The following is a 27902-nucleotide window of genomic DNA, read 5'->3' on the forward strand; positions in this document are numbered from 1 at the left end:
CATGCAAATGACAATTATTAATAATAAAACGCTTCACGCCCTGGGGTATTTAAAAACTTATTAAAATAAACTTAATGATCACCCTCCTCTGACTTGCGAACAGACCTCGACGACGCGGGAGAGGGAAGGCAATGTGTTTATTTCGGAGCTAAATCCGAAGCGAACATCACAAGACAACAGATTGCCAGCGTAAAATTAGCTCCAGTGGGAGGCCTTGTTTTGGAGCCTGTTTTCCCGCTGCAGGCTGAGCCCGGGCCCGGGAAAGGCGGTGTGTGTGTGTGTGTGTGTGTGTGTAAGAGGTGCTAACATTGAGGAGCCCTGCTCCCTCCTCACGCCCATGGAGGGCCAGCGTCCGCCAAGGGGCCGAGGGGAGAGTTTTGCCGCAAAAGGAGATGCTCTTTGGTTCAGAAAGGTCGTGGCTTTGACTGCACTGACGCTGCTTTTTAAAGATCACCCAGATCCACAGCGCGGCTTTGAAGTGAGATTTCCAGCCACTGTGCCTTCCCGAACGTGATCCCACTGAAGACGGTGAGGCCGGGGTAAGCCTGAAGGATCCGAGGGCGAGGCCCGGGAAACCGCGTCCCGACCTGCTCTGGTTCCAGCCTCCGAGCTTTAACGCTCACGCGTCTCCATGGCTGAAGCGGGCGTAACCGTAGCCCAAAGAAGTGACTCAGTTCCTTTCCCACGAGCCCCATCCCGCTCGGCGGCTCCCAGTCCGTCCACACGTGTCTGACCCCGTTTGCCCACGCCCTCCCGGGACCCACCGATGCCCGGCCCACAGTGCCCGGCTCACCTGCCCAGACGGCAGCGGCTCCCGGCCCCAGGTGCCCCGAGAGCCCTGTGGCATGTAGGTCCTGGCGCCGGCCGTGGCGTCGGGAGGAAGGGCGGCCGGGCGGGGGTGTCCTCAGCACCGGGCCCCCGGCACGGCCATGGCGGTCTCATCGGCGTCTACCGGTCCCACCACCACCTGGAGAGACAGGGCGGGAGAGGCGGTCAGCGGCGGGCGGCGGCACTCGTCGCCGGCTGAAACCCACCCCAACCCACGGCGCTGCCCCAGCACAGGAACGAAGGCCGTGCCCAATCAGATAAGCACACAAGCACACACATGTTCCCACGAACGGCGCCGAGCAGCCCTGCGGACAGAGGAGTGTGTCACTTCGCCTCTCCCTGTGGGTCAGGGAGGGGGGCGTTCGGCCCTGGAACGCGCCAGGCCTAGAAAGCATGTGGCCTGGCTCTGCCCAGGCCTCGGGGGGAGGCAGCTGACCTCGGACCGCAGAGCAGGCGCGTGTGTGAGCGGATAGCGTCGTGTGGCCCGCGGACGCCGTTACAGACACCGCAGGCCCTGGGCCGGAAGGTCCCCGCCCCGGACTCGGGGACCGGGTGACAGAGACCATCCCGATGGACGATGTCCGATGCACTGATGTCGGCGGCCCTTCCTCACCGGCAGGCCAAACGGGCGCACGCCGAGGGAGGAGGGAGGAGCTGCGCTGGCAGCGGACAGTGAGGACACGCCGTGAGGCCGTGAAGCAGGCTCCCGTGGACGCCCCCCGGGGGAGGGCAGGGGGCGGGTGCCCGGCGCGATCGGTGAGACAGCCAGGCCGTCCTGAGCCCCGAGGGTGCACAGCGGGGTGGCACCCACAAGCAGGTTTAATGGTTCTTTTATAAAATATAGATTTGCTATTGATCTCAGAGAGGAAGGCAGAGAGAGACATAAACTAGAAACATCAGTGATGAGAGGGAATCACTGATCGGCTGCCTCCTGCACGCCCCACACTGGGGATCAAGCCCACAACCCGAGCCTGTGCCCTGACTGGGAATCGAACCAGGACCTCCAGGTTCATAGGTCGATGCTCAGCCCCTGAGCCACACCGACGAGGCTCATGGTCCTTTTCTTACAGCCCTGGGAGAGAGAGATGCGGGGTTCCTGGGGGGTCCCTGGGGGGCTGCCGCTGCCGCCGGCCTCCAGCCAGGCCTCTGGGCCCCGGTGCCGGGCACTCGGCGAGGGACGGGAGAGCGGCCCGCGGAGGCGGCCGAGGCAGGGAGTGACCGTGCGTCCGCGGAGGACAGGACAATGAGGCGCCCCCATCCTTTCTTGTCTCGGAAACGTGCTATTTAACGGTGACGTGTGACTCACGTGCAGGGAGGAGCGTGACTTCTCAGCACACCATGATTACCCCAAAATACGCGCCTTCCCACGACTCCCCGCTGCTGCCCGCCGCTCCCTCCCCCCCCCACCCCCACCCCCCAAGTCACTGGCATCCAATGAGAGCCCGGGGCAGGGCTCACTCAGCCGGCAGCACGGTCCCGCTGGGAAAGACTCACAGGCGAGTGTGTGGCCAGAGGTGGCCTCTGTGTCCTGGACATTTCGTGCCTGTACGCCACGCAGAGCACGCTGGGAAGGAGCCACTGTCCTGGGCTCTTTAAAACCGACACCAGCCCGGCCGCGTGGCTGTGGCTGAGCATCCAGGGACCAGGAGGTCCCGGCAGATTCCCGGTCGGGGCACAGGCCTGGCTGCAGGTTCGATCCCCAGTGGAGGGCGTGCAGGAGGTAGCCATCCTTGATTCTCTCTCAGCATGGATATATATCTCTCTCTCCCTCTCCCTTCCTCTGAAACCAATAAAAAAAAATATATATATATATATTTTTAAAGAAGAAAAACAGGGCCCCAGCTCACTGAGCTGTGACTGTGCTGTGAGTCACAGGGAAGAAGGGGTCCCCCTGAGCCTGCTGGGACCGGGGGCACTGGCGGGGCGGTTTGAAGATGGGGCTGCCCCCGTGGCTGCTGGTGCACACGGCCCGCAGGGAACTCACAGCCAGGCCACCAGCTCGCACCCTGTGGAGATGACTCCTGACCCCGGTGAGGCAGACGCTGCCCGATGAGTCTGTGTCACTGACTCAGACCCAGCTCCACGCCCGCCTCTGCAGGGGGCATGGACCCGGCTCCCACCGGCCAGTGTGCGGCCGGAGGTGGGGACTCCCCAGACCAACTCCCCGGCGGCAGGTCCCAGGAACGCAGGCGGACAGACGGACGGACGGATGGTCAAGGCACTGGGAGTGTTCACATGGCTCAGAAGTTAGGAAGAAAACTCCTCAGTTGTGTCTTTGTTTTCTTTAACCCTCAGTTTATAAAGCAAAAGGCGGGGAGTGACTTAGATCCATCCTGGGAACCGGATTGACGAGAGCCCTCCGGGGGAGGGGGATCCCTCCGGGGGGGAGAAGAGGCGCCACAGGGGAGGCCCGGGAAGAGGGAAGCGGGCAAGGGGCGGGAGACGCTCACGTGCCAGCGCAGGAGCCCTGTGCGGGGCTGGAGCGGGACCCGTGGCCGTGGCCGTGGCCGTGGCCGTGGCGGCTGCAGACGCGGTGTGCTGTGCAGGGGAGGAGCCCTCTCGGGAGGGGGGCGGGTGGGAGAAGGTTGTTGGGGGGAGGGACAGGCTCTGGCTCTGGGCCCAGCACAGCTCCTTGGCCTGGGGCCCAGGCAGCCACGCCCCATCTGACAGCATCTGACACCACAGGTCACCGCAGGCAGCGCAGGCAGCCAGCGTGGCTGTCAGATCAGGACTCCACAGAGAGCAGCCACCCACCCCCAATCCTCCCAGCTGAGGGCCCCGCCCGCGGGCTCGGGCAAGACGGGGTCTCAGGGGAGACCACCCTCAGGCGGGTAAAGTACAACGAAGGCTCCACACTGCTCCTCCTCCTCTTTCTCCGGGAGCGCGAGGCGTGGAGGTCGGTGTGAGCAGCAGGCGGTGCAGGCAGATACAGACGGCCCAGCACCAGCCCTCCGGGTACCCCCCCCCACACACACACACACACACCCCGTCCACAGCGATGCCTCCCCAGGGTCGCCCAGACGCGGCAGAGCGGGCTCGGGCTCGGAGGCGGCAGCCGGAGGCCCGGGCTTCCAGCTCCCGGTGGCCTTCCTACCGAAGTGACCCCTTTACCCGCCCGCCTGGCAGCACCGGTCCGGCAGGTTCCGCCGGGAGTGCCGCTGTCGGAGCACCAGAGCGTTTGGAAGGGAAGTAGCGCGAGCCGGGCGCACGGAGACCCAGACCCGCGGCTGTTCCCCCAGCTCCTCAGCCGCAGCTCAGCTGCTCCCAGACCTCCGTGCCCGCTGCCAAGGAGCTGCCCTTGGTCCTGGCGGCAGCCCCGGCCACACCCGCCCCACAGAGGGCCTCGGTGCCCCCGGCCACACCCGCCCCACAGAGGGCCCCGGTGCCCCCGGCCACACCCGCCCCACAGAGCCCCCCCCCCCCGCATGCCCCCGGCCACACCCGCCCCACAGAGCCCCCCCCCCCGCATGCCCCCGGCCACACCCGCCCCACAGAGGGCCCCGGTGCCCCTGGCCACACCCGCCCCACAGAGGGCCCCCCGCATGCCCCCGGCCACACCCGCCCCACCGAGGCCCCCCCGCATGCCCCCGGCCACACCCGCCCCACAGAGGGCCCCCCGCATGCCCCCGGCCACACCCGCCCCACAGAGGGCCCCCCCGGCCACACCCGCCCCCCGGGGCACTAACCCCCACTGCCCAGCCGGGCCCCCCCAGGGCTCCACGGCCGCACCCGCCCGCCGAGTGGCTTCAGCAGCTTTTCCAGAGCGGCCTCGGAGCCCCAGATTTCTCCACACGCTCCCAGCACGAACCCCGAGCTCCGAGCACCTGAGAGCCCCCACCTTCCAGAGCGACTGACCGGGCCAGCCCCGGCGGCTCCTGATTCTCCGCATCGAGCCCCGTCCGTCAGGCACGCAGGCCCAGGTTAAGGGAGCAGGGACAAGCCCCCAGCGAGAGGGGAGCTGAGGCCGGGACCCCGATGCAAGCTCCATCCTCCCCGTGGAACCAGACAGGAGGCGCGAGGACCGCGTCCCCGTGGGCACGGTCGGCCAGGAGCCGGCGAGCACAGGCGGGACGGGCCCGTGCCGCCCGGGGATGGACCACACCCCAGCCTGCCCACGAGCCCTCAGCGCCGGGGCCTCTGCTCAAAGAGGTTCCAGACGGCCACTCACCCAGCCACGCTGTCCCCAGGGAGCCCACTCCTGCGTGGAGACCGACCGTCCCAACCCGTCCGGTCCCCAGGCCCCGAGGACACAGGCCGGGCAGAGGGGGGGGGTAAGCCACTCAGCTGTCTCCACAGCTGGGCTGTGACCGCCCCGCCTCCCCGCCCCGGGATATCCCCGCACACACCCTCCCGTCCCCCTGCAGCCCAGAGGAGGCGCCGTGCGCGAGGGACCTCGGACTCACAGCCGCCAGGGACCTCCCCGGGGCCGCCCAAACCCCACACGGGAACCACAGCCTCGGCCCCGCCCCACAGCCTGCCGTCCGCTCACCTGCTGTCCCCCCGAAGCCGGAGGGACCCCGGCCAGCACAGGCCGAGGCCGGGGTCCCTGCTCCTCACGGGGGCGCGGGAGACATGGTGCCGGCGGCTGGTTCCCACGCGGAGGGCGCAGCCTGGGCGAGGCCGGAGCCGCGGGAGCCAGTGTGGCAGCCACGCCCGCCAGCAAGGCGGGCCAGGACGGGGCAGCCGGGGCCTGCCGCTGGAGACGCCCGGGGCTGGGCGCCGGGACCGCTCTGTGCCGCCGGACCACCTGTGGCCGTACCTCGGGGCCCGAAGGTCCGCAGGCCCGTCCAGCATCGCGGCCCGGGGCCCGCGGCTCCTCCTGGCGGCTCCCGCCACGGCAGCGGAGCGGGTGGAAGGCCGTGTGAGCCGGTGGGGCTCTCCCTCACGTGATGTTCAAACCCTCTCCCCCTCCTCCTCCTCCCCCTCCCTCTCTGAAATCAATAAAAATACAGGAAAACAACAAACAGGCCGCGGCGACCCTTCAGGCTGGATGACAACCGGCGCCCGCCTGCCCGAGGGCGAGCCGGGGGAGCCGGCGTGAGGACGGGCTGTGCCCAGGAGAGGACCCAGCGGCCCCTCCGCCAGGCCAGCGGACGGTCCGCCTGTCCCACAGCAGCCGCCGGAGCCCGGTTCCCAGAGACCGGACGTGGCCATCTCGACTCAGAGGCTGGGCGCCAACCTAGGAGCCAGGAGGTCAGGTCTGACTCCCGGTCAGGCACAGGCCTGGGCTGGGGGCTGATCCCGCTCCCCCAGGAGGGGACACAGAGGGGGCAGCCAACCAATGAGCCTCTCATCACTGACGTTTCTCCCTCTCCCTTCCTCTCTGCCATCAATAATAAAAAAGAAAACAATACAAACCTATCTGCCGATTGTAAAACACAAACACACCAGCCCCCCCCGAGCCCCCCCACACGCACACACGCGTGCACGCGCCCACACACACACACACACACACACGCGCGCGCACACACGCACACACGTACACATGGGGAGTCCTGGGCACTTCAGGTCCCTGTGGCAACAAGTCTGCCCCACCTTGGATCTGAAATCACTGCCCTCTCCCCCCCAGCCCGGAGCCACGGCTTCCAGCACACAGCGGGACCGAGGTGGGGGGTGCCTTAGACTCTGTGCCGCTGGGCTGAGAGCTCCATTGCCCACCTCCTCCCCCTGCTCCTGGGGAGCGTCATGCGAGCTGAGGCGACACGTTTTGCTGGAACCAAAGCCCCAGGGAGTCAGGAGTCACCACAGCCCCTCCCGCCCACAGGCGTCCAGCCCTGAACCCCACCTCCCTCGAGAGGAAGCAGGCGGAGGAGTGGGCTCAGGCGACTTCTGCTTCACGGAGGGGGGGCATGAATTATCCAGCGCTGAACCAAAGAACGTGTGCATGTGTGTACACAGTCACCCACACATATATGTGCACATGTGTGCACACACCATATGCATCCACGTGCATGTGTGCGTATATGTGCACGTATGTATGTGTGTGCGCGTGCACACGCACAGGGGGTGCGTGTTCCTCCCTGAGCAAGGTCACCGTTAGCTCGGGCAGTCACTTCCCTTCTCTGTGGCTCCAGATTCTCCCCGGGTGAAACCCAGCGCCTGTGAACGAGGGGCCCCCAAACCCCGGCTCCCGGGAGCGGGCGGTGGGCTCAGGCACAGGGGCGCGGGGGGGATGGGCACAGGGGGGACACGGGCACAGGGCGCAGGGGGCGGGCCTGAGCAGGGGCACGCAGGCACAGGAACGCAGGGGCAGCGGCCTGCGTGGGGAGGTCCGTTTTGCCGGGCTCTCCATCCAAAGCGGATCCGAGAGGGGAAGGGCCGGTCCGGCGTGTGGGCTCCGCCCGGCAAGCGCCAGGACGGAAATAACCTGCCCGCTGGCCGGCCGCTCGCTCACGGGCGGGGGCGGGGGCAGCGCCGCCAGGTGCCAGCTCCGCCACCTGCTCCCTGGCTCCTCGGCACCGACCCCCACGCCGGGGCCAGGCTGCCATCTGTGCGGCTCCGCTGGGCTCCCCAGGACGGTACGTAAGGTCTCACAGAACTCCTCCAGCCCTGGTCGGCGTGGCTCCGTGGACAGGGCTTCGGCCTGGGCACTGAGGGTCCCGGGTTCGATTCCTGCAGCCCCACCTGCCTGGGTGCGCCTCCCTCTGAGACAACGAAAAGGCGTTTATCTTTACAGTGTGGGTGTGAGGCCCACGGAGAGCGCGGCGGCCTGGGAATGGAGGAGTCTTCCCGCCGGAGGGTGGGGATGAGGCGAGTGTCCCCGGGTTTTGGACACGGACACACAGGCTCGGTGTGGCACTGCCTCTGCCAGAGCCCATTCCGTGCTCTTACTCAGGAGCACGTGGCCGGCTCCGGCCTCGTCACTCGCTTAGCAAACACCGCTGACCGGGTCGGCCCCTCTCCCCGTCGTGGGGTCAGCGTGGGTCACGGCAGTGACGTTCCCACAGAACGTGAGCTGGAGGAGGACCCCGTCCCGGACACGCCCCAGCACGGCCCCAGCCGGGTCAGGCCGGGCACGTCAGCCTCGGGCCTGCGGGTGGCACGCGGCCACACGCGTGTTTGTGGCCAGCCAGTGTAACAGCGTGAGAGACGTTCCCATAAAACTGCGTGACTTAATTTTTACAGCATCCTGGTGAACATAATTACTAATAACGAGCTGCCACGTCCGCTAATGACCCGTGACTGTAACCGAGCTGCATTCACCTCCCTCACACGCCTCACACATAGACACTAATACCAGCAGAGAACGTTCTGGCAGCCGATGGCCACGGCACTGGTCTTGGACTGACTTGTCTGTTGTGCGCAGCAGGGAATGTTTCGCTTTCAGAGAACAGGAAAAACGGATTTATTTGCATCACGCTTACTCATCTGTGCAGATATTCAGGTCTGGTAAGCGAATGTTAAAGGAAAAGCATTAACTTGGGGGCGGAGCTTGAAGATGGCGACCGAACAGACGGACTTGTTCTGACCCCGGTCCCAAAACAGATAGAAGCAACATCTGAGTCGCTCAGGGAATGTTGATTAGCAGCTAAGGGGCAGCGGATCACTCTAGGAAGGTAAGGAAGTGTCCGCTGGACAATTTTTCCTGACCAAGCGGCCAGCACTCCCGACTTCTCCCGGAGCTCCGGGCTCAGCGCAAAGGCGGCGCCACCCTACCAGGAAGGGAGCAGCTTCTCTGAGGCCTGGAAAACCCACAGCCGAGGAGTCCATCGAGCACCTGTGGCGCCCCGATCGGAGCAAGCGGGAGGATTCAAGGAAGCTCTTCAACCACCCACAGAAAGGTCAGAGTCTGCGTGGCTAGGCTGAGAGTTCAGGCTGCGATAGCGCCATTGCTCCAGCGAGGCCCCGCCCCCAGAGCGGCCCTGAGCGCGCCACCAGGAGCGCCACGAGGCCCGGCCCCAGTGCTGCCCTGAGCTCCACGGCCCCGGAGCGCCACGAGGCCCCCGGCCCCAGTGCGGCCCAGAGCACCGCGGCCCGGAGCGCCGCGAGGCCCCGCCCCCAGAGCGGCCCTGAGCGCGCCACCAGGAGCGCTGTGAGGCCCCGGCCACAGAGCGGCCCAGAGCACCGCGGCCCCACCTATTGATATATTGTAGCACCAAAGCGCCGCGAGGCCCTGCCCCCAGTGCGGCCCTGAGCGCTGCGCCCCGGAGGAGCGCCGCGAGGCCCCGCCCCCAGAGCGGCCGTGGCCCCGCCTATATTGTAGCCCGGGAGAGCTGCGAGGGCCCGCCCCCAGAGAGAAAGAGGGCCAGAGCAACCAAAGTCTGGGAGGTCAAACCAGTAACACTGACACCTAAGGGCTGAACTACAAACTGCCTTTTTTTTTTTTTTTTTTCTTTTTTTTTTTTTTTTTTTTTTTCTTTTTTCTTTTTCTTTTTCTTTTAATTAATCAAAAATAAATAAATGGACACAAATAACTAAGATATAGCCTGCCTAAAATTAAGGACTACCTTACAAAACTGAGGTGCAGTGGAAAGCTGGGAACTGCAAGACTCTCTGATCCAAGAACCAGGCATACCAAATACAATAACAGAGGAAGTGATTGAACTCTACTGGACAATTTTATGCTAATTATACTATTCTTTATTTTATTTTCATTTTTTACATTTTTTATTTAATTTTCATTTTTTACATCTTTTACTTCAGAAACGATTTTTTTTCTTTTTTCCTTACTTGATTTTACCTTTTCAATTATTACATTTTTCAATCTCTATCTTCACTATTACTACTGCTATTTTGCAATTTTTTTTTCTTTTTCTTTTCCTCCCCAGTACCATTTTACTTCGTCTTTATTTTACATTGGGAGTAACCTTCATTCTATTTTAATCTCTACTATAGCATCATTCAACCCTATCTCAATTCGACCTTTACCCCATCACTCTCTTACTAAACTTTAACCTTTTAGTCTCCAGTTTATCCTATCCCTTTCCGGCTTTAGTTTTTCCTCTATTCTTTCTGTATACCCCCTGCTAAAGCTCTCACTATACTCATAGATCTAAGTTCCAACCCCTGATACAAGTGTATAAATATCACTCTCTGCACTATATTAACTAGTTAAAAAAAAAAAAAAAAAACACACAGAAAAAAACGGTTCTACTTTCTATCCTTTTCTCATTGTTTGAGTGAAGGTTGATTATTGTGAATATTGGTGCTTTTCAGTGAAATTGTTATGCTTATTCCAGTGTTGTTATTGTTGCTTTGTAATTTTTTTTAAATCCTCTGTTTTTGTTTGTTTCTTTGACTTCTGTATATCATAACCTTACTTAATAATAGTGGATATTGTATTGTAGTTTGTATTAATCTCCAAGTATTGTTACCGGCATTGGCTGGGCTCACTGGTTGATCTATGGCAATTTTCTCCACATATATATAGTTTGTTTCCCATTTTTTTAGTTTGCTTCTTCTCTCTCTCTCTCTCTCTCTCTCTCTCTCTCTCTCTCTCTCTCTCTCTCTCTCTCTTCTCTCTCTCTCTTCTTTTTCTCCCTGTTTTCTAACTTCATTTTGTCATTACTTTATTTCTTCTTTGACTTTTTTTTTTTTTTAATTTTTCTTTATTTTATTTTTACCTTCCTTCCTTCCTTCTCTCCTATACCCTAATTTGCCTATCGCTAGGGGTTACCTTTATTAGAGGTTATTAATATTGTAAATACATTCCTGTTAAGTGCCTCTCGTGTTGTACATGGTAGTGTTGTATTTTGCACCTATAAATTAACGCAAGAGAAAGAACACCACATAACCAGACATCCTGAAAAGAGATACCATGGGAAGACAAAGAAACACCCCACAAATGAAAGAAAAGCAGGCATCACCAGAAAAGGAAGTAAACGAGCCAGAGGCAAGCAGCCTACCAGAGCAAGAGTTCAGAATAATGATTATTGGTTGGCTAAAAAGAATGGAAGAGAAATTTGACAATAACCAAGAAGAAATGAGGAAGAACCATCAGGAATTGAGGAAGAACCAAGAAGAAATGAAAAATGACATCGCTACCATGAAGAACTCAATAGAAAGCATCAAGAGTAGACTAGATGAAGCGGAAGACCGCATCAGTGAGCTAGAAGACAAGATGGAAAAAAATACCCAATTAGAGCAGCTTCTAGAAAAAAAGATTAAAAAGCAGGAGGAGAGCCTACGGGAGCTTTGGGACATTACAAAACAAAATAATATTCGAATAATAGGGGTTCCAGAAGGAAAGGAAACTGAGGTAGACGTGGAAAAAGTATTTCAAGAAATAATGACAGAAAACTTTCCTGAGATAGAGAAGAAAAAACCCACACAAATCCAAGATGCTCGCAGAGTCCCAAGCAAAATGAATCCCAGAAGACAGACGCCAAGGCACATTATAATTAAAGTGGCAAACAACAACGACAAAGTAAGAATCTTAAAAGCAGCCAGAGAGAGACAGAAAGTTACTTACAAAGGAACCCCCATCAGACTAGCAACTGATTTCTCAACAGAAACATATCAGGCCAGAAGGGAATGGGATGAAATATACAAAGTCATGCAAAGGAAGGGTTTGAATCCAAGAATACTGTACCCAGCAAGACTATCAATCAAAATTGAAGGGGAAATCAGGAGCTTCACAGACAAAAAAAGACTGAAGGAATTTATCTCCACCAAACCAGCAATGCAAGAAATGCTAAAGGGTCTACTGTAAAAATAAAGAAATAGGAATTGAAGAAGGAACATGGGTATAGAATAAAAATGCCATCAAATGAGTACCTATCAATAATAACCTTAAATGTAAATGGATTAAATGCTCCAATCAAAAGACATAGGGTGTCAGATTGGATAAGAAAACAAGACCCTTACATCTGTTGCCTACAAGAAACCCACCTCAGAAAAAAAGATGCACACAGACTGAGGGTGAAGGGATGGAAAAAAGTTTTCCAGGCAAATGGAAAGGAAAGAAAAGCTGGGGTAGCAATACTTATATCTGACAAATTAGATCTCAGAGTGAAGGACATAACAAGAGATAATGAAGGTCACTTCATAATACTAAAGGGTACAATCCAACAAGAAGAAATAACCCTGGTAAATATATATGCACCCAATACAGGAGCACCCAAATACATAAAAAAACTGTTGGAGGACATTAAGGGAGAGATTAATAGCAATACAATCATAGTAGGAGATTTTAATACCCCACTGTCACCCTTCGACAAATCATCTAAACAAAAAAGCAGCAAAGAAATATCAATCCTAAACGACTCACTAGACCAGATGGAATTAATTGACATCTTTAGAACATTCCACCCCAAAGCCACAGAATATACATTCTTCTCAAGTGCACATGGGACATTCTCAAAGATAGACCACATTTTGGGACATAGGCAGAGTCTATTCAAATTCAAGAAGATAGAAATCATATCAAGCATCTTCTCAGACCATAGTGGCATAAAACTGGAAATTAATTACAATAAAAATAATCCAAAGAAATCAAATACATGGAGACTAAACAACATGCTATTAAACAAGGACTGGGTTACCAGAGAAATCAAGGAAGAAATTAAAAACATCCTGGCAACAAATGACAATGAAAACACAACAATCCAAAATCTATGGGACACAGCAAAAGCAGTTTTGAGAGGGAAGTTCATATCCTTACAAGCCTATTGCAAAAAACTAGAAAAAATGGTAACAGATGAACTAACTCTACAACTCAAAGAGTTAGAAAAAGAGCAACAAGAAAAGCCCAGTGTAAGCAGAAGGAAGGAAATAACAAAAATCAGAGCACAGATAAATGACATAGAGACCAAAGAAACAATACATAAGATCAACAAAACCAAGAGCTGGTTCTTCGAAAGGATAAACAAGATTGATGGACCTCTAGCCAGGCTAACCAAGAAACAAAGAGAGAGGACCCAAATAAACAAAATCAGAAATGAAAGAGGTGAAATAACAACAGACCCCACCGAAATACAACAGATTGTTACAAAATACTACGAACAACTCTATTCCAACAAACTAAACAACCTGGAGGAAATGGACATATTCCTAGAAAAATACAAACTGCCAAAACTCAATCAGGAAGAATCTAAAAATCTCAATAGACCAGTGACGTGGGAAGAAATTGAAACCGTCATCAAAAAGCTTCCAGCAAACAAAAGCCCAGGGCCAGATGGCTTCACAGGAGAGTTTTACCAAACATTCAAGGAAGAACTAAAACCTATCCTCCTCAGACTATTCCAAAAAATCCAAGAGGAAGGAACACTTCCGAACTCCTTCTATGAAGCCAACATCACCCTAATACCAAAACCAGATAAAGACAACTCAATGAAAGAAAATTACAGGCCAATATCCCTCATGAACATAGATGCCAAAATCCTCAACAAAATTCTAGCAAATCGACTCCAGAAGAACATCACAAAGATCATACACCATGACCAAGTAGGATTTATTCCAGGAATGCAAGGATGGTACAATATCCGCAAATCAATAAACGTGATACATCACATAAACAAATTGAAAGATAAAAATCATATAGTCATATCAATTGACGCAGAAAAAGCATTTGACAAAATCCAACACCCTTTCCTGTTAAAAACTCTTAAAAAAGTGGGAGTACAAGGATCATACCTCAACATAATAAAAGCTATATATGATAAACCCACAGCCAACATTATACTCAATGGGCAAAAACTAAAACCATTCCCTCTAAGAACAGGAACAAGACAGGGATGCCCACTCTCGCCACTCCTGTTTGACATAGTTCTGGAAGTACTAGCCATTGCAATTAGACAAGAGGAGGAAATAAAAGGCATCCAAATTGGAAAAGAAGAAGTAAAGTTATCCTTATTTGCAGATGACATGATATTGTACATAAAAAACCCAAAAGACTCCATTAAAAAACTAATTGACTTAATAAATGAATTTGGCAACGTAGCAGGATATAAAATTAATGCCAAGAAATCCATGGCATTTCTATACACCAACAGTGAAACTACAGAAACAGAGGCTAAAAAAGCAATTCCATTCACCATCGCACCAAAAAAATTAAGATACCTAGGAATAAATTTAACTAAAGAAATAAAGGACCTATTTGCGGAAAACTACACGACACTGAAAAAAGAGATAGAGGAAGATGTAAGGAGATGGAAGAACATACCATGTTCATGGATTGGTAGGATCAACATCATCAAAATGTCCATACTTCCTAAAGCAATCTATAGGTTCAATGCACTCCCCATTAAAATACCAACGACATATTTCACTGACCTAGAAAGAACTCTCCAAAAGTTCATTTGGAACAATAAAAGACCCCGAATAGCCACAGCGATTCTGAGAAAGAAGAGTAAAGTAGGAGGGATCTCAATACCAGACTTCAAACTATACTACAAAGCCACTGTTCTCAAAACAGCCTGGTACTGGCACAAGAACAGACAAATAGATCAATGGAATAGAATTGAGAACCCAGATATCAACCCAAATCACTATGCTCAATTAATATTTGACAAAGGAGGCACGAATATACAATGGAGTCAAGACAGTCTCTTCAATAAATGGTGTTGGGAAAATTGGAAAGACACATGCAAAAGAATGAAACTAGATCACCAACTTACACCATTCACAAGGATAAACTCAAAATGGATACAGGACTTAAACATCAGACGGGAAACCATAAAAATACTAGAAGCATCCACAGGTAGCAAAATCTCAGACGTATGCCAAAATAACTTCTTCACTGATACTGCCCCTAGGGCAATGGAAGCTAAAGAGAAAATAAACAAATGGGACTACTTCAAAATAAAAAGCTTTTTTACAGCAAAAGAAACCATCAATAAAACAACAAGAAAGCCCACGGTGTGGGAGATCATATTTGCAAATATTACCACTGATAAAGGTTTAATCTCCAACATTTACAGACAGCTTATACAACTAAATAAAAGGAAGATGAATGATCCAATTAAAAAATGGGCAATGGACCTAAACAGAATATTTTCAAAAGAAGACAGAAGGAAGGCCAAAAGGCACATGAAAACATGCTCAAAGTCACTAAGTATCCGAGAGGTGCAAATCAAAACAACAATGCGGTACCATCTCACACCTGTCAGAATGGCCAACATCAACAAATCAACAAACGACAAGTGTTGGCGAGGTTGCGGAGAAAAAGGAACTCTCGTGCACTGCTGGTGGGAATGCAGACTGGTGCAACCACTGTGGAGAACAGTGTGGAGTTTCCTCAAAAAACTGAAAATGGAACTCCCATTTGACCCAGTAATCCCACTTCTAGGAATATATCCCAAGAAACTAGAAACACCAATCAGAAAGGATATATGCACCCCTATGTTCATAGCAGCACAATCTACAATAGCCAGAATTTGGAAACAGCCTAGGTGCCCGTCAGCAGATGATTGGATCCAAAAACTATGGTACATCTACACAATGGAATACTATGCTGCCATAAAGAAGAAGGAATTCTCATCATTTGCAGCAACCTGGATGGAATTGGAGAGCATCATGCTGAGTGAAATAAGCCAATCAACGAAAGAGAAACACCACATGACCTCACACATCGGTGGATGATAAAGATCTTTATAAACTGATGAACCAAGAGACAGATATAGAGAAAGTAAAGCAACAGGCAGACTGTCAAATTACAGTGGGGAGGGTAGGGATATCAGGGGGAGATAATAGATCAACCGAAGGACTTGTATAAATGCATATAAGTACAACCAATGGACATAAAACTATGGGGAGGGAGGGGATGTGTGGGAGGGAGGGAGGGGGGCAATAAAAAAAAAATCAAGAAAATATGTAAAAAAATAAAAAAAATAAAAAAAAAAAAAAAAAAAATAAAAGAGGGCTTCTTTTTTAACTGATAAAAAAAAAAAAAAAAAAAAAAAAAGAAAAGCATTAACTTTTACTTAAGTGTTCTCTTATTGTTGTGAGCGATGACTCGTTGTTTCAGCCCTTTGTGTGCAGCACGTTTCCATGACAACTGAGGCCGTTGTTTGTTGGCGGCCCACGTACACTTCCACCTGTTTATCTGGCCGTGGGCGCTGCTGAGTGAGACACGCATGCTTCAGGCCGAGTATGTGGGTGCTTTTACCTTTAACTGTCTGTCACCCCTGGACTGAGGAGTGGTTATTTCTTATTTATTTTTAAAATATTTTCATTGATTTCAGAGAGGAAGGGAGAGGGAGAGAGAGAAACATCCATGATGACAGAGAACCATGGACAGGCTGCCTCCTGCAGGCCCCACACTGGGGATCGAGTCTGCGCCCCGGGCTTATGCCCTGGTGCATCGAACCCTGACCGGGAATCGAACCCTGACCTCCTGGTTCCTAGGTCGGCACTCAACCAGGCTATTAACTCAGAAGTACAATAGATGCTTTTCATCCTGACGGCCACAGGATTCCCCACATCCAGTCTCCGTTTCAGATGGGAAAATGGGGAAATAAAGCCCCAGGAACACTTCCTGTGCTGCACAGATCCCGCCGCCCCCCACCACAGATGAGACGACACTGGGGGGGGGGGGGGCTCGCACCCTGCCCAGCGGAATGAACTAGAAGTAACACGCCGCCTCCTCCTCGGGGCCGGAGGTCCTTTCCTGCTGGTGGGGGCTGGGGCGCCTCCGTGACCAGCTCTGCTCAGAGGCGCCCCCTTCGCACACGCTCTCCCGGGCGAGGCCGGTGGCTGGGCCAGGGCACCCAGGGGCAGGAGGCAACCAGCAGATGCTGGTTCTCGCACATCGGTGTTTCTCTGTCTCTCCCTCTCTCCCCCTGAAATCAGTGGGGAAACAGCCTCAGGTGAGGATTAGAAAGGAAAGAAAAGGGACACTTGTGGGATCCACAAGGAGCAGGCCCGGGAGGAAAGCGGGGTGGTGCCGGCCCAGGGGAGGGGAGGGGGGGGACAGTCTCCGGGCACAGCGTCCGGTCTGGGGAGATGAAGCGTTTCCGACACGGACGGTGGGGATGGTGCAACACGACATCAATGGACTTAGAGCGACCGGAAAGCAGCGGCAGACGGCCAGGTTCACGCTGGGCGTGCTGTACACGACGGAAAGGGGGGGTGCTCACAGCCACACCCCACTGAGGGGCCTCAAACCGACAGGACTCCGACACACACAGACTGTCCGCGTCACCAGCACCGGCCAGGGGCACAGGTGTCCCTCCCACACCCACTTCCGTGAGGATGACCCGTCCCCGGCCGCATGCATGGCCGCGGCCTGACCACCGTCAGACCCCAGGCTACACCCTCAGCACAGCTCACGCCGCCCCTCCAGCCCGCCGCCCTCACGCCCACCGCACGGCACAGGCTCCGCCCGGCACCGGGGCTCCGCCTCGGGCAGCGAAGACGTGGTCGGCGTGACACACACTTCTCTCTGTCCATCCTCGCCCGGGGATGTGTTTTCCACTGATTTTTTTAAGAGAAAGTGGAAGGGAGGGAAGGAGGGAGGGAAGAAGGGAGAGAGAGAGGGCGACGAAACATCGACGTGAGAGACACACATGGATCGGTCGCCCCCCGGGGAGCGCACCTGCCCAGGTACACCTGACCTTGACCAGGAATCGAACCCGAAACCCTTAGGTGCTCAGGTGGGCACGGTGACCACTGAGCCCCCAGCCAGGGCCGCCCAAAGAGCCACACCGCAGAAGCTGGCTCGTGGAATCCCTTCCCACAGCCCAGCTCTCGGGACAGCCCACGTCCTGGGTCACCCACCAACCGCTCCTCCTCTGGCCACAGAGCGTCTCCCGCAGGAGGAGCCGCGGACGGGTGCTTCCTTACCGCAGCCCAGCACCGACGCCAGCACGGCACCCTCCTGGCCGGCCGCCCTCCACGTCCGCCTTCCTCATCGGGACCCTCCCGCTCGGACGGCCCGGCCAGGACCCCGAGTACGGCCTCGGACTCGCCCGCGAGGGGGCTCCCGAGTCACCCAGGCCCAGCCCCGGGTTCCCCGTGTGATCACCGACGGACAGTGGTCAGCAGCCCCCCTCCCGGACACCCGGACAAGCCAGGGTCCGAGGGAGTCAGGGAGGGAAAGAGTGAGTCCCTCTCGCTGACGAGCGCGTGGAGGCGGCGGGGCGGGAGACGCAGGCCGTGCAGGCGGCTTCATGCAGCAACACGTTACCTTGGCGCCCGAGGCCAGTCTCACCGCAGCCTCTCCGCTAATTAGGAACATCAGCCACCGCAGACCAGACTCTCCCACCACACGGCTGCTGCCCTGCCGAGCTCTTAGCAGGGCGTCCACACTCCCTCACGTCCACACACCCTCACGCCCACACACCCTCACACCCACACTCCCTCACGACCACACACCCTCACACCCACACTCCCTCACGACCACACACCCTCACGCCCACACTCCCTCACGCCCACACACCCTCACGTCCACACACCCTCACGCCCACACACCCTCACGTCCACACACCCTCACGCCCACACACCCTCACGCCCACACTCCCTCACGACCACACACCCTCACGTCCACACACCCTCACGTCCACACACCCTCACACCCACACACCCTCACACCCACACTCCCTCACGACCACACACCCTCACGTCCACACACCCTCACGCCCACACTCCCTCACGACCACACACCCTCACGTCCACACACCCTCACACCCACACACCCTCACGCCCACACACCCTCACGCCCACACACCCTCACGCCCACACACCCTCACGTCCACACACCCTCACGCCCACACACCCTCACGCCCACACACCCTCACACCCACACACCCTCACGTCCACACTCCCTCACGCCCACACACCCTCACGCCCACACACCCTCACGCCCACACACCCTCACGCCCACACACCCTCACGGAGCGGCAGCGAGCTGCTGGGAGGAATGTGCAGCCTGGCCGGGGGGCTCAGCAGTCGAGCATCAACCTGTGAACCAGGAGGTCAGGGTTCGATTCCCCGTCAGGGCACAGGCCCGGGTTGTGGGCTCCATCCCCAGTGTGGGGCGTGCAGGAGGCAGCCGGTCAGTGATTCTCTCTCATCATTGGTGATTCTCTCTCTCACTCCCTCTCCCTTCCTCTCTCTCTAAAAATCAATGGGAAGGCATGCTGGGGTGAAGATTAACAAAACAAACAAAGAAGAGTTTGCAAGATGCCACTCAGAGTCTCAGAAAGACCTGGATCCGCCTCTGGGAACCGGTCAAAGCACGCCTCCCCACGCCTCCCCACGCCTCCCCACGCCTGGTCCGAGGAGGGAAAGGGCGGGTGTCCAAGCCGCACACCTGGCCGGCGCTGCCCACGCCGCCCCGAGCGGATGCCCTGCGCCCGCCGGCTCCGCGGGCAGACAGCGGGCGGGCCGGGCCTGTCGGGGCCTGTGGGCTCCTGCCGTGCCGTCTGACGGTGACGGAGCCGCAGCTCCTGTGGGAACCTGGCACGGGAGCCCCTGAGAGCGGCCGCTCACCTCCCGGGAATCCGCCAGACGGGAGCTGGGCGTGGCGCACCGCCTCCCGCCCGCACAGCCATCGGCGCCCGCACAGCCATCGGCGCCCGCACAGCCATCGGCGCCCGCACAGCCATCGGCGCCCGCACAGCCATCGGCGCCCGCACAGCCATCGGCGGGCCGGGGCTCCGCCAGAGGCTCCCCGCCACCGAATCGGTGGGTCCCGCCCCATTTCTGTGGTTCCTGAGCCTCGGGGAGGCCGCCTCCGTCAGTGGCCTCAGTCTCCCCGGGGGCGGGAAGCGGCAGGAGGGACCTGGCCCGGCCCGGGACACAGGGCCGTTTCCTGGTGCTGTTTGCTCATTTACCTTCACTTCCTGCAAACTCACTCGAGTCTGCGTTCAGGTGAAGGGGAAGATGTGTCTGTTTTAGTCTTCCCCAATCACAGCTCACTGCCCTTTGGAAACAGGGTTAGCCCACCCGGCGGGGCTCAGGGGCTGGTAAACCTATGAACCAGGAGGCCACAGTTCGACTCCGGGTCTGGGCACAGCTCGGGCTGCGGGCTCGATCCAGTGCGGCCCGAGATCAATAAAAGCATGCAGCGGGGCTAATATACCGGAGGAGACGGGTTCGTTCCGGGCGAGGGCACGCACCTCAGCTGCTGGTTCAACCCCAGCCCAGGTCAGGCTCACGTGGGAGCCAACCACTCGATGCATCTCTCTCACTTGGATGTTTCCCCCTCCCCCTCCACTCGCTCTTAAAAAAATCAACGGAAAATATCCTCAGGTGAAGGTTAAAACAACAACAACAGCCTGGTTCAAGTTCTTCTCTACACGCTCTCTTCCTGCCAAGACAGCTGTGGAACACCGACATGGACACGGGCATGGACGGGGTCGTGAACACGGACATGAACAGGGGCATGGACGGGGACATGAACACAGACATGGACACGGACATGAATATAGACACATGGACACGGATATGGACACGAACATGAACACGGACATGGACAGGGACATGAATGTGGGCATGAACACAGACATGAACACTGACATGGACGCGGACCTGGGGCTGAGAAGCACAGGAGGGGGTGCCGGTGGGAACCCCACTCGGGTGCCGGGGAAAGCCTGCCGGACGGACGCAGCAGCCCCGTCTCTGCACGGGCCGGGCTTCTGGGCTCAGGGAGGGAAATGTCACCTTCCACACAGCCAAGGCCACGCGTCCCGCCCGCTGTCCTCAGGGCGGCCCCTGGGGCCTCTGGACCCACACCTCCGTCAGACAGCAGCCGGCCCGGCCACCACGGGCTCCAACGGGATGGACAGTGGGTAGAACCAGGCCCTCTGAAACGCACTCGGGAGGACGCGGCACAAGGCAGAGGACAGAGGAGTCCCTCCCACCTTCCTCCCCGCAAGGAGCCCAGGGCATGTGCCCCCCACACGCCCCACGACCCAGGATGGCCGGCCCCTGTGACAGCACAGGGGTCTCCCTGTGACAGCGAGAAGCAGCTCCCTCTCCCGTGGCCTGGTCCTCGGGTCCGTGGCCTGGGTCCCTGTGCCAGCCCCGCGGTGAGCGGAACGGACGGGGATGGAAGGGACAGGGGATGGGACGGAGGAGGTGCCGGGAGGGCAGAGAGCAGGAGGAGGAGGAGGAGGAGGAGGAGGAGGAGAGGAGGGAAGGTGAGCGCCTCGCCCAGGCCCCCCCACAGCCGCCCGCTGAGTGAGGAGGGGTGGGAGGCCGTTTCAGGAGAGGATCCTCGCACCTGGGTCCCGATCAGTCAGCACAGGTGCTGGCGCCGGACGTGGGGGGGGGGGGGGGGGGACACATTTAGGAAACGTACGAACTTTAAAGGTTCTGCTTCGCACGGACGCAGCCCTGAGGCTCGTGGGCATCGCCTCACGGAGAGGCTGGACCATCGTCCACACGCGGCTCCAGACGTACACCTGGAGCCGGGGACGCCGCTGGTTACTGTTGGAGCGGCACAGGTGACCGCCGCACAGACGGGGGCGGGGAGGCAGCTCCGAGGGGGGCGCGGGAGGGAGGGGCGGGAGGGGCAGGCAGGAGAGAGAGGACCCTCTGGTCGCCCTCACGGAGGGGGCCGGAGCCAGAGCCTGAGCGGAGCTGGTGCAGCTGAGCCTCGGGGTGCCCTCCCTCCCCCAGCTTCCTGGGAACGGCCTGCCCGTGGCCTTGGCGATCTTATCAGCGCCTGCTGTGGGGAACGTGATGCCAACCACTTCAAACCGTGTCTCACATGACGGCCCCTCCCGACTCCCCCCCACTCGGGGAGCACGTGCCCGAGACCCGGGCAGCGTTCGTGCTGAACAGGCCAACTCTCCCCGAAACCGTCACAGAGCGCCAGTCCACTGACCCCAAACGGCCATGTGACCACGGGGTGGGTGTCAGCCCAGCAGGCGGTGGGGGAGCAGCTGGGGCACCGGCCTGGGGGCCGGGGTGGGTACACAGCGGGGCAGACGGGCAGCTGGACGGGACCCCACAGCTCCCATCAGGGAGACTCGCAGGTCAAACACGGCGACTGACACGCCAGCCCAGACTCACGGGGAACGGGGGGTGCACACTCAGAGCTGGGGGGGTCGGGGCGGACTCACCGGGAACGGGTGTGTGTGTGTGTGTGTGTGTGTGTGTGTGTGTGTGCGCACACTCAGTGTGGGGGAGGAATCGTCTCTCTGAAGTGGTCTGGTAATCCTGCCGGTTCCAGGAGCTTTTCTGACCCGTGGACACGCCCGTACACGGAGCGATGCTGGGGGAGCACCAGGACCGAATCCCCTCGCCGAGTACACGCTGTAAACCGTGAACTTGACCGGCAGGCCCGGCCACGGAGCTCAGAGGCACCGAGCCTTCGCGGACACGCCCCGGGTCCCAGCCCCAGCACGGCGGGCGAGCAGAGTGTGGCTCAGGGGACAGAGGCGGCGCACGCACTGCTCTGAGCGTGTCCCCTGCGGTGTGTGGGGACAAACCGCCGAGCGGCACGGGCCCCATCAGAGACGGCACGAAGCAGGTGCCTTCAGAGCCGGGCCCGGCTCCGCCCAGTCACGTGCTGAGAGCAGCGGGCCGATTCTGAGAAACGCGGCAGGAAGCCGAGGATCTGACTGCGGGAGAACAGTTCCTCCCGGCCCATCGCTGACGCCGCTTCCTGAGGACGGCTCATTCCTCTCCCCAGCGGCTGTCCGCAGCGGCCCATTTCACAGACGAGGAGACTGAGGCCGGACCATCACCTCTCCCACCTGCGGTGAGCACGTGGTGGCCGGTCACACCGATCCCGGCTCAGGGGGAGGCTGAACGTGGGGGAAAAGCGGGGACCCCGGTGGGTGGGGTTTAGGCTGATTTTCCTGAGAGCGGCGGGGTGAGGGCCGGCTCAGGGGAGGGCGTTAGGATATAAAATGTGAGTGGGAACCAGGGACTCTGGGACCTTTTTATGAGGAGAAGCAGAGCAGCAGCACCCGGACGTGCCATGGAAAGAAAACGTGGCTCCCGCTAAGCCGCTCCACCCTCGACGCCACACAGCCACACAGCCGGGTTTCTCACGCTGGGGGCCGTGGTCCCTGCTCCCACCCGGTGGACAGACACACAGACGGTGGCCTGCTTCCCTTCCCGTCTGACCCCTGACGCTGTGTCCACGCCGGCCCCAGACCACCACCGTGACCTCATAACCCCGAGGGGCCTCCCTCTGGCCAGAGGCCACGGCCGGGGGCAGCCCCGAACTCACACGGAGCCGTTTCTCCTCCTGAGAAAACGTTCGTGCCCGGCAAGGCCAGGGCCACCCCGACTGGCTGCCTGGACCCCCTGCTCCGAAGGCCAGGCACAGATCCGGGGAGAACGGCCACGGGCCTGGAACCTTCCGGAATCGAGACAAAACTGTGCCCATGCCACCACGGCCCAACTGCTCCCCGGCGGGTCCCACACCTGCCACGGCCCGACCGCTCCCCGGCGGGGAGGTGACCCAACGTGCCAGAGGGCGCTCACCCCAACCCAGGCCCAAACTCGGGTCTCAAAGCAGAGCGGCCATGGGCGTGCACACCGTCACTCACTGTCCCTTCCACGGCGGCCGGGCCTGGGGAAAGGGATGGTCCGATCCGGCTCCCAGAGGCCCCGGGCCCTCCTGCTGCCGTCCGTCTGTCCGTCCACCCGTCCGTCCCGGTGAAGAGCTCACATGCAGACTCCCACCCCAACATGGAGCCGGCCCTCCAGCAAGAGCACTGCTTCCTCCTTCATCGGCTCTTGCTCCTCATTCGACAGCCAGAACCATGCCTTCCAGAAGCCCGGCCAGTGTGGCTCAGGGGGGAGCATCGACCTGGGAACCAGGAGGTCAGGGTTCGATTCCCGGTCAGGGCCCATGCCTGGTTGTGGGCTCCATCCCCAGTGTGGGGCGTGCAGGAGGCAGCCGATCCATGGTTCTCTCATCGTTGAAGTTTCTCCCTCTCCCTCTCCCTCTCCTGCCTCTGAGATCAATCTATAATAACAAAAGCGTAATGTGCTAATCAGACCGATGGCCTCTGGATGAAGCTGGGCTGCGAGGGAAGCTGGGTCCAGGTGCCGGAGGGAAGCGGTGCCCGCAGGGGTGGGGGGGGGGGAGGAAGGCCTCCAGTAAAAATATAAAACAAGAGGGGCGGCAGCAGGCACGGGGTCAAAGGCCGGCAGAGCATCCTGCGTATCGTGTCCGCCCTGAGCAAGGCCAGGTCAGACAGCACACGGTGCGGCCGCCGAGCGAGGGCTGCGCGCTGAGCCCCGCCCGAACGGAGGGCGAGGCTGCCCGGCTGGTTCCAGCCCAGAGCAGCCGGGCGGACGGGAGGAGCAGGTCCCTGCGAGGCCTGTGCCGGAGGCAGGCCGGCCCCACCGCGTGGGAACCGACACGGGACTCCCGACCCCCCAGGGGCCTCAGAGACCACAGCTTCCGGGACCCCGGACCCCGCTGAGCGGCTCACCCCAAGGACCCGCACGCCTGCCTCTGAGACCCCGTACCCCCGCCTGCAGCCCCGGGCCCGGGGCCTGGACACGAGCCCCCACGGCCCCCGACAGGAGGGGCAGCGCACGCTCTCGCGGACACGCGTGGAGGGCTGGACTCAGAGAAGAAGGGAGAGGGAGAGAGAGAGAAACATCAATGAGGAGAGAGAATCACGGATCGGCTGCCTCCTGCACGCCCCACACTGGGGATGGAGCCCACAACCCAGGCCTGTGCCCTGACCGGAACCGAACTGTGACCTGGTTCCAGGTCGACGCTAACCGCTGGGCCAGCCGGGGGCTCTGCAGCAGGAAAAGTGTTTTAAACCCACGGGCGGGGCCGGAGAGGGGGCTCCGGGCAGGGGCCCACCCACAGGAGCTGGCCTGGAGGCAGGGTCTCCCGGGAAACGGTGGGTGGTGACAGGAGGAGTGACAGGAGGAGTGCTCACACATCCAGGAAGCCTTGTGGCCCCGACTCCTGGCCACGCCCGTCCTCACTGCCTGATGGAGTCAGAACTCTCAGCTGGGACGAACCCCCAGATCTCACGCCACAACCGTAAGCACCCCAGCTTTCCCCCGTGATGGTCCCTCCCTGTGCCCCAGTCCCACAGCACGATCAGCACTGCCGCCGGGACCCCTTACTCCATCGGCCGCAGGAAAGCTGGCTTTGCTGAAGGGCACTTCGCTTCCAGTCTCAGCACCCACAGGAGGTGGGGGGCGCTGCCTCCCTCCGGGAGGGGTACTAACCAGCACCCCAGGCCCTCTGCCCCTGTTGGGGTGAGGTCGGCCACAGCAGTCAGCCCACCTCCCCGAGTTCTGAGCAGCTCCCGGGCCTGCAGACGCTCTCAAAAAACACAGGGCAGTACAGCATCACCATGGCAATCCTCAGTTCCCCCAATCCTCAGTTCCCCATCCTTAGTCCTCCCAATACTCAGTACCCCCAATACTCAGTTCCCCCAATCCTCAGTCCTCCCAATCCTCAGTACTCCATCCTCAGTCCCCCCAATCCTCAGTTCCCCCCACTGTCCTCAGTTCCCGCCTCCCTTTGGAGAAGCAGCCCCACTCTCATCTCAGGCTTAGAGCTGTGCTCCTCTTCATTCCTACTTGCGGGGGACGGGGTGGGGGGAGACACACACACACACACACACACACACACACAACAGAGCAGTGAGCCTTCCGGGCGGCTCAGTTGGCTGAGCGCTGTCCTGAGCACCAGTGAGCTGCAGGTTCGATGCCCAGCGAGGCTGGAGCAGGAGCAGGTGGCAGTTGCTCTCACACCGGTGCCTCTGCCCATCTCCCTCCCAAACCAGCGAACACAGCCCCTTGGTGAGGATCAACCCGTAAGGCAGAGCAGGAGGCCCTCGGGAGGGAGAGGAAGGGAGGGAGGAACGGCTCCGGGAAGGGAGGGGACGAGACACACTGGAGGGAAAGCCGTTGGAGGGAGCGTATCCGGCTGGCTCACCACCAACCCGCTAATCACAGGGGCTGTTGTTCCTTGTGACTGAGCCCCGATCCCGGTGGTCGGCAAACTCATTAGTCAACAGAGCGGCAAACCACAGCTCGAGAGCCGCAGTTGGCCAATCACTGCACTAGGGCAACATGCAAACACAGAAGTAAACCGCTGCCCACATCTGCCCACAACAAAGAACAGAAGGAGAGGGCAAGGATGTGTGTGAGTTTGTGTGTCCGTGTGTGTGAGTTTGTGTGTCAGTGTGAATGTGTGTGTCAGTGTGAATGTGTGTGTCAGTGTGTGTGCACATGTATGTGTGTGCATGCATGTATGCACATGCGTGAGTGTGAGTGTGTGTGCGTGTAGATATGCGCATGTGAGTGTGTGTGCATGTAAGTGTGTGTATGAGTGTGCCTGTCAGTGTGTCAGTGTGTCAGTGTGCACAGGTGTGTGCAAGTGTGTGTGAATGTGTGTGCGCATGTGTGGGTGTGTGCATGTGTGTGAGTGTGCGAATATGTGTGTGTGAGTGTTTGAATGTGTGAATGTGTGTGCACATCTGGAGTGTGAGTGTGTATGTGAGTGTGAGTGAGTGTGTGTGTGTGTGTGTGTGTGTGTGTGTGAGTGTGTGTGTGTGAGTGTATGTGTGTAACTCCACTGCATAACCTCGTACGTTTCTGGAGGGAGACAGAGCAGCTGTGAGCTGGAAGCAGGAAAGAAGGGGAGACACGCTGTGCGGGACCGACTGGGCGCCTGCTCTGTGCCGAACCCCAGACAGCTGGACAGAGCGTCACCGAAATCTCATCAGCCTGGCGGGGCTCCGTGTGAGCGTCGGCCTAGGAACCAGGAGGTCCCAGTTCGATTCCCCATCAGGTGCGTGAGGGGTGTGCAGGAGGCAGCCGATCCATGGCTCTCTCTCATCACCGATGTTCCTCTCTCTCCCTCTCCCTACCTACCTGAGATCAGTAAAATATACTGTTAAACAATAAGAATACAGAAAGCATCTCACAAGGCCCCTCGCCCCGGGCAGGTCCCACCCCTCCGTCTCCGGGAGGAAGTGAAAGCTCGGGGCGGGGACTCCTGCGGCCACAGCTCCCGCAGGCCAGCTCCTCGGCTCCCCGTTCCTGTTCCTGCCGGCCACCTACTCACAGCCCCAGGAGCTCAAAGGGCCGGCTCCGCACCCAGCGGAACTGAAACGGGCTCCCCCGCCACCGCAGGACCGGCCGCCCGGTGGAGTCAGCCCCGGGGAGTGGGCGGAAGCCACACGGAATGGCAGAGTCTCCGGTGAATTCCAGTCCCCGTTCCCAAGACAATTCACCAGGCCCGGCGAACGCCCACCACCCAGGAGCCGGAGCAGAGAGCAGCTTCCGCACCGGCACACGGCGTCTCCCTGGTTGGGGGGGGGGGGGGGGGGGGGGCCTCGATCTGCTGCTGCGCCGGCCATGCCCGCGCCCTGACCGGCTCGAACCCGCGGCCTCGGCGTCTGGGGACGATGCTCTGACTGAGGGAGCTGCCGCCTAACCGTCTGGCCTCACAGCGGAGAGGCTCGGCCCCTGTTTCAGATCTGCTCTGGCGGGAGCCGCACGGGCAGAGCTCTGTGAAGTGTGTCACCTAAGAGAGGCCGTGCCTGTGTGTGCTCCGTTTAAACACACAGGAGCAGCGTGGGGCCCGGCGGCGAGCACGGTGTCAGCGGGCGGACGGCGGGGAAAGGCGGGAACCAGCTGCGCCAGGAATGACGAGGGCGGCCGTCTCCCCGCACCGTCTCCCCGCACACGTAACCGTCTCCCCGCACACGCCATCTCCGCACACGACCGTCTCCCCGCACACGTAACCGTCTCCCCGCACACGCCATCTCCGCACACGCCGTCTCCCCGCACCGTCTCCCCGCACCGTCTCCCCGCACACGTAACCGTCTCCCCGCACCGTCTCCCCGCACACGCCGTCTCCGCACACGCCGTCTCCCCGCACCGTCTCCCCGCACCGTCTCCCCGCACACGTAACCGTCTCCCCGCACCGTCTCCCCGCACAGGCCGTCTCCGCACACGCCGTCTCCCCACACACGCCATCTCCCCACACACGCCGTCTCCGCACACGACCGTCTCCCCGCACCGTCTCCCCGCACACGCCGTCTCCGCACACGCCGTCTCCCCGCACCGTCTCCCCGCACCGTCTCCCCGCACACGTAACCGTCTCCCCGCACACGCCGTCTCCGCACACGACCGTCTCCCTGCACACGTAACCGTCTCCCCGCACACGCCATCTCCGCACACAACCGTCTCCCCGCACACGCCGTCTCCCCGCACACGCCGTCTCCCCACACACGCCGTCT

At 58.6% G+C, this 27902-nt stretch overlaps 1 protein-coding gene across 2 annotated transcripts in view; it reads right to left on the minus strand.

Moving 5' to 3' along the window:
* TIAM1 (TIAM Rac1 associated GEF 1) overlaps nt 1-27902 on the minus strand; it is a 131829-nt gene that overhangs the window by 55926 nt on the left and 48001 nt on the right. For both annotated transcript variants that reach the window (XM_084873529.1, XM_084873530.1), the window contains exon 2: nt 794-967. The gene's annotated coding sequence lies outside the window, so the exon portion shown is untranslated. The remainder of the gene's footprint in view (nt 1-793; nt 968-27902) is intronic.

The sequence above is a fragment of the Pipistrellus hanaki genome, assembly GCF_964339955.1.
Source record: "Pipistrellus hanaki genome assembly, chromosome: 2".
In the NCBI taxonomy this organism is placed as follows: domain Eukaryota; kingdom Metazoa; phylum Chordata; class Mammalia; order Chiroptera; family Vespertilionidae; genus Pipistrellus; species Pipistrellus hanaki.